The sequence below is a fragment of the Protopterus annectens genome, chromosome 2.part1 (assembly GCF_019279795.1).
Source record: "Protopterus annectens isolate FY-2018-M chromosome 2.part1, PAN1.0, whole genome shotgun sequence".
Lineage (NCBI taxonomy): Eukaryota > Metazoa > Chordata > Ceratodontiformes > Protopteridae > Protopterus > Protopterus annectens.
Genome location: NC_056729.1, coordinates 1,860,697,270 through 1,860,709,749, shown reverse-complemented (window position 1 = coordinate 1,860,709,749; position 12,480 = coordinate 1,860,697,270).

The following is a 12,480-nucleotide window of genomic DNA, read 5'->3' as shown; positions in this document are numbered from 1 at the left end:
AGACAGAAGAATGCCAGTGGGAATGGGTATACATCAGGGTTCAGCTCTAAGCCCAGTGCTGTTCATACTAAGGAGAGACAGACAGAAGAATGCTGGTGGGAGTGGGTGTGCATCAGGGTTCAGCTCTGAGCCTAGTGGTATTCATACTACAGACAGACAGACAGAAGAATGCCAGTGGGATTGGGTATACATCAGGGTTCAGTTCTGAGCCCACTGCTGTTCATACTAGAGACAGACAGACTGACATACAGAAGAATGCCAGTGGGAGTGGGTGTGCACCAGGGTTCAACTTTGATCCCATGGCTGCTCATACTAGGGGCAGACAGACAGACAGAAAAATGCCAGTGGGAGTGGGTGCACATCAGGGTTCAGCTCTGAGCCCAGTGCTGTTCCTACTAGGGACAGACAGACAGACAGAAGAATGCCAGTGGGCGTGGGTGTGCGTCAGGGTTCAGCTCTGAGCACAGTTCTACTCATACTAGGGATGGACTGAATTAGCAAACAGGTCAGAGAGGTTTGATCAACAATGTATGCAGATGATATGACATTATAAGCAGATTCTGAAGAAGAACTTCAGCAAATGGGAAGGAAATGCAATACAAAGCTGAATGCACAAGGGGTAAAACTGAATACAAACAAGACAGATGTCATGGCAGCAAGTGGGAGAATCAGAAAAAGCTGAAAACTGAGATAGAAAGACAAATAGTTGAACAGCTTAACAGCTTCAAGTATCTAGGAGGTGTGGTAGAAGGGAAGGAAAGATGACTGAGGAGGTCAAAGCTAGAAGCAGAGGGGCAGCAGCCAAATGGCTGAGACTGTCACTGGTAATGTGTGACAGAAGACTATCAAAGCGTCTGAAAAATAAGGTGTAAAAAACAATGGTGTGTCCCGTACTGTTGTATGGTACAGAAATCTGGGCACTATAGGATGACAGAGGTGATGGAGGTGAAGTGGCTGAGGGATGCACACTGCAGAAAACATGAGGAAATAATTACATCAAAGCAGAAGCCAAAGTAGATCCAATTGCAGAGAAGGTCAAAGAGAACTTATTCTGGTAGCTTCAGCACATCTGCAGAAAAGCAGAAGACAATCCGCCAAAGAGGATTTAGCGGAGACAGGAGAAGATGAGGAAATGAGAGCATCTAATATAGAAATGGATGGATTGTGTGAGAGAATACCTGTGACAGTCAGGCATGACTACCAAAGCAGGTAGGATACTGGTACTGAATCAAGAAAGATGGTGATGACGCAGCACCTAAACCCTATGTAGAAAACATGAAAAAAGGGGGTGATGATGATGATGATAAATATTATTTATTTGTTGCACAATGTGAAGTGGTGATATAGCGCAGTGACTAATAACTTTATGTTTCTTAATATATACATTTATATGTTTGAATGTGGAATATTTATATTAGCTTTGCTTTTTTGTTTTTCTTCATATATATATAAAGTACAAACATATACATTCTCACTCACTCACTTAAAAGTATATTAAACTTGCACATTTACATAAAGTTCCCTACGCTGTCTAATTGTCTTTCTTGTTGTGTGTTACTTTTTATAGTAGTTTCAGGAAGAATATTTGACTTTTATACATTAATAAGAGGCTATCCCCAGGATTTAGCAAATGTCTGTGCAGGAATAACTTATTCCTGCATGGAAGGGATGGTTCCTGTGCAGCATGGCAGCGTGCCATGCATATGCATGAAGGTGTGCTGCTGTGCTGCAATACGTACACAGAAATGTGTACGAGCGCAGGGGGCATGTCTGAGAGCAGTGATCACACAAGATACACACCCCCCTGTACATCAGAATTGCCGTACGGCAATGTAAAAAGAGCGAGATCGCTCTTTTCACAAAACGTAAACCCCCAACAGGAGAGATCCCCAGAGAATGTCCAGATTCCTGCCGTATACTGTACGGCTATGAAATAAATAAGTGGCCACTGCCAAAGTAGAGGCAAATCATTAAAGGATGAAGTTAGAAAATAATGACCGAACTAAGTTTTAGATGTCATACCCTTCGGAAAATGTATGTGAATGCAAAACCTATTATTCTAACAACTGTCTAAGTTTGTAAGAGCAATATTTAAAAAGTGTCCATAATGCTTTTTTTTCACATCAGCAGCAAAGTTTAAGTGTAGCTGCGCAGGTGTTCCCTTTGCTTAGCTACGCTTAGGCCAGCTTAAAAGGCCCAAGAAGTTAAATAGCAATAGACAGTCACCATCAGCAGTAGTGCTATAGCGCAGTGGTTAGAGTGTACGCTTTGCATGTAATCAGTCAGGGTTCTAGACCACAAATGTAATATTTTAGTAATTTTATGTAGTAAGTAACATATTTCCCAACCAGAGCAGTGTATTAGGGCCAGATGTGAGGTGTCAGTGTACTGAAGTTGTGAAACCCCCACATAAACACAAGTGTCCCATACATGCAGTCATACAAAATGTAATATGTCAGAAAAGCACATAGGGGGATGTTATGGAAGGTCAACATACATATCATAAGCTATGGTAAATGATGAATGAAACCCACCATTATGACAGTCCAAACAAATGAAAGGTAAATAATGCTATGTTATGCTCAGATAAGCTGAGGCACTGTAAGCATTGCTGAAATGTAAATGCTAAGCAGAAAGTACTGTAGCTAAGTAGATATGTGCACTGGTAAGCTGTGCTCAGCACCTGCCCCTTTAAGCACTGCCAGCCTTAGCTAAGCAGGTTTGCCCATAGCTTAGCTTAGCTCAGCATATTCAAAACTGTCCAATCACGGCGAAGGGTGGGAAATTGGCCATATTTAAACCCCGCAGATGGGACTACAGCTCATAACTGGTTGCAGCTCCCCACTGTAGGCAGTATGGCAGGTGTTGGAGAGGGCATGTACTTTTGGGCGCAGCACTGGGACATAGAGGAGTCCAAGGTCATGGTAGGACTCCTGGTAAAAAAACATGACATGAGACTGCTGCAGGACCAGTACCAGGGCTCCCAATATAAAGCAGATGCCTGAGACTGTCTCACCCGTGATCTCACCAGTGCCACTGGTATCCCTCAGACTGGTGCACAGGTCCGGCACCACTATGCCAACTTGAAGTGGAGGAAGAGGAAGTTCTTGGACAAGTGGGTCCAAGAAGTAAGACAGAGGGGTGATGTCCCAGCAGTGTGTAAGTATTCATAGCAATAACTGTTTACCAAAGTCCAACCTGTGTATGTGATGGATAGGTATGGCTAAATGTTTCTCTATTTCCATTACAGCTTCAGCTGAGTGGGCTGTGAACCAGGAAGTCATGCCAGTAGGTTGCAAAGGCTGCATCGGGAGGCTGGTGAGTAACAATCCTGCTTATAGTAGTCATAGCAAATAAATATAAAGTAGTAGAAAGTCACCTGGCAGTATAAAAGATGTGTATGGGTTGTACTGAATAAACCAGACAATATGGCATAATAATCCCATATAGGTCATATTTCAATAAAACTGTAACTGCCTGGCAATAAAGTTCTAAATCCTGGACTGGCTGTGTTTAGTCTGGTATTGTATGACATGAAATGTTGCATTCACCAAGATCTGATATCTGAATAGTAATGATGTGTTAACCACTGTTACCCACACTGTGCGACATAAAAAATATGTCTAGGAATGTCTGTATAAGAATTTTGTATTTACAAGGTTAGATTGTACAACCAAGAGATACTTAGACAGAAAACACTGAAGGAAAAGACAGTAGTTTCTCAGTAGCTCACTCTGATGAAACACAAATTGTTGTATTTTTAGCAGACACAGCCATAGTTCGAATCCCAGAAGTGGTAGTAAGCTGCATGCATAATTTTAACTAGGAATCTGGGAATATGTGTAGAAACAGTCATAGGTTCATAGGTTCATAGGTAGGTACTAGGCTATCGGCCCTGGGGCTATACAAGCCCAGCCAAAAAGGTACCCTGGCTTTTGACACCCAAGAAAATTATTTTCATGTGCCACTGTCGAGCAGAGCAGCATAGGTGATCCCCAGGGTGAATTTCCTATTTCCCATACAATCTTCAAGATTTTCTTGAAGAGTGCTAATGAGGAGCTTTGTTTGCTATTGATAGGTAGTTTATTCCAGAGTAAGGGAAGTCTTTGGGACAGGAATCTATCCCTCCGGCATGTTCTGTTTATTGTGGTGAGAAGGTTTAGGTCCCTAGAGCGTGTAGCTCGGAGGGATTGGGATTTCTTTAAGTGGAGCATGTCCAACAGCTCTGGGTTTGACATAGCTTTGTATGCTAGGCAGAGATCACCTCTGAGTAGGTGATATGCGACGGAGTAAAGCTGGAGTTTTTTGAGACGGTCTGCATAGGGCATCTGTTTGATGCCAGTAATCCTCTTTGTGAGGTATTTGTGTGGCCTTTCCAGTTATTGTAGATTTCTTGTGAGGTACATACCAAAAGGGGCATTGTACTCTATAAAGGTCTAATGAGTGATCAGTAGAGGGGAACAATGACCTCTTTTTTTCTGGATGAGAGACCTTTTGTGATGAGGTGTGCCACATAGAAGGATTTCCTGACTACTGTGGCAAAGTGATTATCAAAGGAGAGACTACTGTCCACCTGTGTCCCAAGGTCTCTTATCACACTTTCGGTGTTAAGTATACTACCACCTATGTTGTAGTTCATGGGTACAGAGTTTTTACCAAAGGGGATGACAATGCACTTTTTGTCATTGAGCTTGAGGCCAGGGTTTTGACACCAGGCATCTGTCTCAGTGAGGCCCTTTTGTAGGATGTCCACATTGTTAGGAGTTTCAATTATGGCTCCTAGTTTGCAGTCATCTGCGAACTTTGATAGCCAAAGTCCTTCTGTGTTAGCCTGTACTTCAAAGAAGTAGATACCAAACAGGAGGCAACCCAGGACTGAACCTGTGGTACTCCACTTGTCACTGGTCTGAAGTCGGATTTGGAGTCTGCTACTTTCACAGTGTGGGTTTTGTCAGTGAGCCAGTTGGCAACCCATCTTGTGATCTAGGGATTTATACCTAGTTTAGTGAGTTTATCTATAATTCCAGAGTGGAGGATGATGTTGAAAGTCTTGCCAAGATCTAGATAGGCTGTGTGAACCACCTTACCCTTGTCTACGGCTTTGGAGACTGCTTCAAAGAAGTCTGTCATGTTTAGGAGACATTATCTGCCTTTTACAAACCTGAACTGGGTGGGGTCCAGAGTTTGGAGATTACCAATGTCTTTGTTTATAAGTTCCATGATGATACGTTCCATGGCCTTGCAGACCAGGCTCATCAGGCTAATGGGGCGGTAGTTCCCAGGGTCCCTGGTGGCTCCCCCCTTGTGGAGTGGGATAACCGTCAGTGTGTGCCATTCAGCAGACACAAAGCCTGAGGTGAGGCTATAATTGAACATGGTACTTAGGTGGGGTGCCAGTTCATTCTGTAGTTCATGTAGAACGCAGCCTGGGATGTTGTCTGGTCCCATGGATGCTGTGTTCTTGGCTTTGGAGAGTGTGTTTTTTACCTGTGCAGCCTTGATTACAGGAACTTTGCATTCTTCCTGTATAGAGATGAGCTCTTTAGGGGGTGAGAGGGGGGTAAAGTTAGCACTGAACCTATCTGCCAGGATGTTGGCAATATCAGTTGGGTCTGTATATTTAGTGCCATTGTGCTGTAACTCAGAGCAGATCTGAGTGTTGCCACTGAGATTCTTGACATAGCTATAGAATGCTTTGTGGTTGTCTTTAGAATCAGTGGTGATTTTGTTTTCATAACTAGCTTTGGAGGATTTTATTAGGGATCTCAGCTTCTTACTGAGGCTGACCAGGGAGCTCCTCCACTCATGGGATTTTACTCTCTTTTGCAACAGTTTCTTCCTTCTGTTGTACAGTTTGTTTATGGCAGGGGACCATCAGATTGTCTTCCTTTTTTTGGAGGATAGCATCTTGGTTCTGTTTGGGATAGCACGATCCATGCACTCATGTAAGTGCTTATAAAGTGCAATTCTGTAGGATTCAGTAGTAGTAACTGTATTGTCCATCTGCATGGGTGTCATGAAGTTCACCACTTCTGTCTTAAGAAGCATGAAGTTGGCTTTGGAGAAATTTTTTACCATGGTTTCCTTAATGGGGGTGGGGGCAGGATGTGGATATCTAGGGTAATTAACTTATGGTAGGATCGGACCAATGAGGCATTGACTTCAGATGTGGAACACCGGTCACTCATGTTGGTAATGACTAGATCTAGGATATTGTTGCCCCTGTTGGGTGTGGATAAGTTGATCCAGGGCACTGGAGTTTATGAATTCCAGAAAGCGTTGAGTGAAGGAGTTGGTACATGAGTAGTTTTCCCAGTTAATGGTGGGGTAGTTGAAATCGCCCATTATTAGGGTGTTTAGTTGAACTCTAATATTTTCCAGTACATCAAGAAAAGAGGAGTGGGAATCCTGGGGCATGGTGGGGGATCCGTAGCAAGCTACAATTTGGATTGCAGTTTTGCCCAGAGTTAGTTGCACTTGGATAACCTCGGCTGCATTTTGCTGAGTAACTAGCCTGGAGGTGTGGATATCCTTAATGAATATGGACACACCTCCACCTTTGGTGTTCCGGTCCAGGTTACATGGCCAAAAAGTGTGGTATGAGTTATAGCCTGGTAGTGCAGGGGTGCTCTCTGGAGCCTTGAACCAGGTCTCAGTCACTGCACAGATATCGATGTTCTCCATTTTAAGGAGTGCCTCGAGTGAGTGCATTTTGAGATTTAGACTTCTAGCATTGAGTAGCATCACCCTCAGTTTTTTCTTGCCTGTTCCTGTTATGGTGGTGAATTTGTCATTTGAACCTTGCCTAAAAAGGCACTATAGGGGCAGCAAGAACCTTAGCCAGTATCTGGAATCCCGGAGGTGACAGGTGCAGGCCATCTCTGGCAAAGCATCATGGTCTGTCGACCATGTCATCCCAGGCACACAGATACTGGATCCCTTTAGAATGGCACCAGAAGCTTAGCCAATTGTTGAAATTAGTCATTTTGTCCTTGTACTGTGGCATCATTCTGGGTGATGGCAGAATGTTGCTCAGGGCTAGGGTCATACCTGCCAAGGCTACAAGATCGGAGACCTCTTCCATGTCTATTTTCATGTAGTCCAGGGTGGTACGTCTCAGGTCATTCACACCAACATGGACAATGACAGAGTCATATTTGTACTTGTTGTGGAGTGACCTGAGTGCGTGGGTTATGTGGTGGATCCTGGAACCTGACAGGCAGCTGATAGTAACCTTCTCCTTGTTTAGCCTGGTGAGTGGGACATCAGTGTGCCTGACTATAGTCACCTATGACTAGTGTGTTGGGTACGTTGTTTTGCCTTATTGGCTGTGGTTGAGTGGCACACTGAATCTGCAGGCTATGTGTCATTTGGGTTGTGTTGGGGGGTGGAGGTTGCTTGCATTTCTGCTTTGGAGGTCTCTGTTGCTTGAGCAGATTATTACTGAGAGGCTCCGCAAATGTTTTTGTGTTTCTATGTGTGGATTTTGGTGGTGTAGATTTAGTGAGACTATGTGATGAGTATGGTGTGGTGCAAGTGTTTACCTTCTCCTCTTGACTGTCAAGTTCAGTCTTGGTTGGAGAGAGATTTACCTCCAGTTTGGCTAGATAAGTGCATCTCTCACAGGTTGTAGTGTTGGGTGGTAGCAGGAGAGGCTTGTCTGTGTACATGAGGCAATTTCTATATTGCCCCAAGATGCCCAGATTCATCAGGGCATCCTGTAATCAGGTAGTGTTAACAAACATTCCCCCCACAAGTCTACCAGGTAAGAGAAGTAGAATGTAGCTATAAGACAATTGAAGTATATATTGTGTGCAAACATACTACTGCCCAAACCAAGGCCATAGAGTATTGTAATAATACTGTAGAGTAATGATTAGAGCAATGATCATTAAAGTTGTGAGTACTGCAAGCATATACAAGCTGTTAATTGACATCCCCCCACCATAACTGCAACAATAATCTAAACACACAAATCAATGGGTATGTTTTACACCAAACCTACTGTTGGAACATATGTCCTATTGTTCAACAAATATTGAAATGTATAAGAACACACCCAGAGGTAATGAATTACCTCTGGGTGTGTTCTTATCCAGTTTGTGGTGTTGCTGTGTCTGCCTTTGTTCAAATATTGAAATGTGTTTCTGTTAATGTTCCATATTTAAATACTATCATTGGTGGCTTGTTGCTATCAATGTAACCTGCATGCCATTGTAATGGCCACTGTGGTTCCATATATGCATGTGTTCTGCTTGCTATGCAAATGTTCAAAATCTGTTGTTTTGGGTTAATGGGAATATCTATGCATGCTGTTATAACTAATCCTGGATTGTGTTGACTATTACTAACCCACATATGTTCTAAAACTGCAACATCATAGCATGTTTGGGAAGGCCGGTTCCAGTGGACCCACCTCTCCTACCTCATCTGTCCATGACACCGGACCCCAGCACATTTGGGACCCACTCTGGGACCTCCTCATCTGCTGGTCTTGCACCACCTTCGAGTGGAACCACCTCAGGGGATGGGGTTCGTCCCCCCTGGGAGCAGGCGCAGATGGGATACTGTCACCTGGAGCCAAGTCTGGGGATTGGTGTGTAGCGAGCTCTGAAAGGAGTTTGGAGATCTGCTATGCCAGCTTGAGGGCCACATGTGCAATTAGAGGGTCAGCCTGCCCCTCCTCCTCAGCCCCCCAGCACAGCCACCTTCGGGGCTGTGAAGGCACAGTGGTGACTGCCCATGGGTGGGGGACCTCAGTCCCACTGTTTCCATTTGGGGGCTTGTGGGCTTCACGATTTCCAACCACCCCTCCCTGTCCAAGGTGTTTACCCCCACATGTGTCATACACCACCCCTATTTGCTGTCTTGTCTGTCTTCCTACCCAAGCTACCTCCCCAAATATACCTACTATCCTTCCCCAACATCCCACTCTCACCTTAAAAAAAGGGCAATCTGTTCCCAAAAAGAAAAAAAAAGCTGTCGCCCCATACATAGCTGTCCATTTCGTACGTGTCCACTAGACACGTACTCTGGTCTAATTGGCTTCACAACACATTATTGTTGTCCTTACCCCTCTCTCAGGAGTTTGAGTGTCCAAATTTACATCCAAATTCAGTATATATGCACAGCTGTTGTTGTAGAAGAAATGGACAGCTATGGACCTTCCCTACACCCATCCTGCACATCCTTAACTATGTGTCATATTGTTTTACCCTCTTCATGTCCCCTTTATCACCACTTCCTATCGCCCCTTTTTTATTTTATTTTTAAAAAATTAGCACGGGGTAAGTGGGAATAAGCAGTAGTAAGCAGGAGTAAGTCTGTTTCACAGTGCTAAGTGATGCCTACACAGATTAAGCACTTTTAAAGGCTGTCTGTAAGCATAGTTAACCGGAAGTTAGCATTGCTTACCACCTCATAAACCCACGCAAACCCACTTACAGCTGCTTAAAAGTGCCTGTATCCAACAGCCCTTGTTCTGCCCTGCAACAAAATAATCAGCCTTTGCAAGTCTTGAACCTAAGACACTGCACACATGGCCAGAGCAAGTTACCACTAAGCCATCTGAGCTATAAAGTGTTGGGATGATTTTTCCAACATATCATACAGAACAGTCAGTCTACCATAGGGAATGTACAATATGGAAGCACTAAACATTCAAATGATATATATATATATATATATATATATATATATATATATATATATATATATATATATATATACACACACACACACACACACACACAAATATACATATATGTGTACGTGTGTATATATATATATATATATATATATATATATATATATATATATATATATATATATATATATATATATATATATATATAGATATATATATATATATATATATATATATATATATATATATATATATATATATATATATATATATATATATATATATATATATGGTATCCGTACAGATGCTCAACTGCATCTTTCACCGAATCCTAATTTGGTGAACATACTTGCACGAAAGTGCTGTTCACTGAAGCAGCACTTTTGCGTAAGTATGCTTGTTGTTCCAATCATACTATGGTGCGGGAAGGAGAAATTCCCTTTTCCTTACTTTTATGAGACCTCGGAGTGAGAATATTAAAGTAGGGGGGTGTGGGGAGTGCAGCCCCCCACATAGGGGGTGCAGGGGGCTTGCCCCCTGCATTTAAGTAGATTTAGTGGGGGGTTTTTTAACATACTTTAACGAAAGCGCTTTTTCGATGAAAGCACTTTTGTTAAAGTGTGTTCAGTGGTTTTGGATTCAGGCTTTTGAACTTTTGTTCAAAAGTCCTAGATCTATATATATATATATATATATATATATATATATATAAATACATATAGATATATATAAAGAGAATGTATAGAGAGACTGCACAGGATATCATACAAGATCATTCCCACAGTTACCACCTTCTTAAATGGCCTGAGACTCTGATTCTTTCCTAGAAATGAGAATTATTGCATTAGAACATATTCTCACACTCAATGCAAAGGACATAACACCACACCTTTTGCATAAATATAAATGTTTATTTCTGTACAATTTATGTTTATGACATTTCTTATAGCATTTAGGTATTTGAAATACAAAATAACTGATTAATGCAACTATCAAAGTAAACATATGATACAGTAATCCTCAAAATATAAGATACTCTGCTGCCTTGGCTAAAGCCTTCAAGTGGTACAACAGTAAAAACTCACACTTGCCTTGATGACAAGAATCAATCAACACTTAATTACAGATTTAGTTCAGCAGTCTCCAATTACACTCTATAGTTAACCCCTAGGGGTAAAAGTGGCTAGTGTTACAATGTAAATGGATCCTTTACATAACAATGCTTCACTTCAAACTGTACTATCACACTGACAAACAGAACTGTGTACAAAACAGTGAGATCTAACCCACCACTGTCCCCACTGTGAAATGTATGAAAATGTACAGCCGTATACCTTTATGTTTCTTAGTAGTGATATCCCTCACATGTTCTAACAGCCTGGGTTAAAGACATTTAATACCCCTCCCCATAAATTATCTTACAAGGGCATATAATAGAGTTCTCTATACACTGGCCTCTTGACTGTACAGGCTCAAACATGTTGTCCAGCTGTAGCCCTCATATATATGGCCCAGGCTAGGGTTGCCAACTTTCCATGTCAAAAATTCTGGGCATGGACGTGAAAGCAAAATGCTTTTAATTTTGACCCCCCCCCCCCCCACGCAGCCATTCCAGTGTCCCATTGCTTGGCTATTTCTGCCCAGTTGCCATAAACACTGTTCAAAACTCAGTGTGCACATTGTCTTCTGCTTTGCTTCTACAATGATTAAAGATGTTTGGATTTAATTTAAAACTTTTATTTCAAATTTTATAGTACAAACCATACTTATTTGATCAACAAAGCAATACAGTCTCACAGTGAAAACAGACTTGGCATTAAAACTTCTCTTCCTTTGAAACTCACATTCACTGAAACAGCACTGAAAGCCACGTTCAAAGAAAATGCATCTGGCCACAGTGGCCGCCAGTGGCAGGTTAAGTTTAGCCTTGGGCTGTTTTCATATCATAGGGCCCTTGCACACATTTTTTAGGACCATGCAAAAGTTCTTTGATTCACCTTCCTGACTGTATTAAATTATAATATATGATAATTAAATTATATCCCTTGAATAATGCAGCAGCATTTGTTTTAAATTTATAGTTTTGAAGATTTTCCAGTAAGCAATGAAACAAAACATATGAACCAATATTGACAAAAAACTGCCTAATTCAGAACATTTCAACCATAAAGGACTACTATCATTACAATCCTCCAATATCAGTCAATATGCAAAATCTCTGCAGAAGTTATGTGAATAATTCTACATTAAACATATGCAAGCGCAAATTAATATTCAGTGGTAGCATGCATTCTTAGTGTGGTAACTGTAGTCAGTAAACTGATGCCTGGTCTTCAGCATGTTGCAAAGAATTTCATAATGGATTATATACATATTATAGCATGCAGCTTACAGCTGTGTTTCTGTGAAACAGGAAGCTGTCTCTAAAGGGGCATATATTATTCTTAATAACAATGCTTTACACGATTCTGCCCTTACAGTGATAATGGTGCTTCATGGGGGTAGCAGCACCATGATGGATAGAAATGAAGGAGCATTTAATTAGGAAAAAAAGAGCTGACACACACTACAGAGAGACTTTGTGTCCAGCTGGCATGATGTTACCATATTCTTTTCTGAGAGTTAGATGTCAGGTAGGAAGAGATATACATACTCATTACAGGTCTTAGACTCCTGCATTTACTGACATGATTTTCGCAGCTGTTTACCTAACCTCCACTTCTTTCTCTCTCTCAGTCTGCACATTTCTGATCCTTGTGTGAAACTATGTAAACAAACTCAAATATTTACAGATGGGCAGCAACCGATTCGTTTTCTGTCACAGAAAATAATGT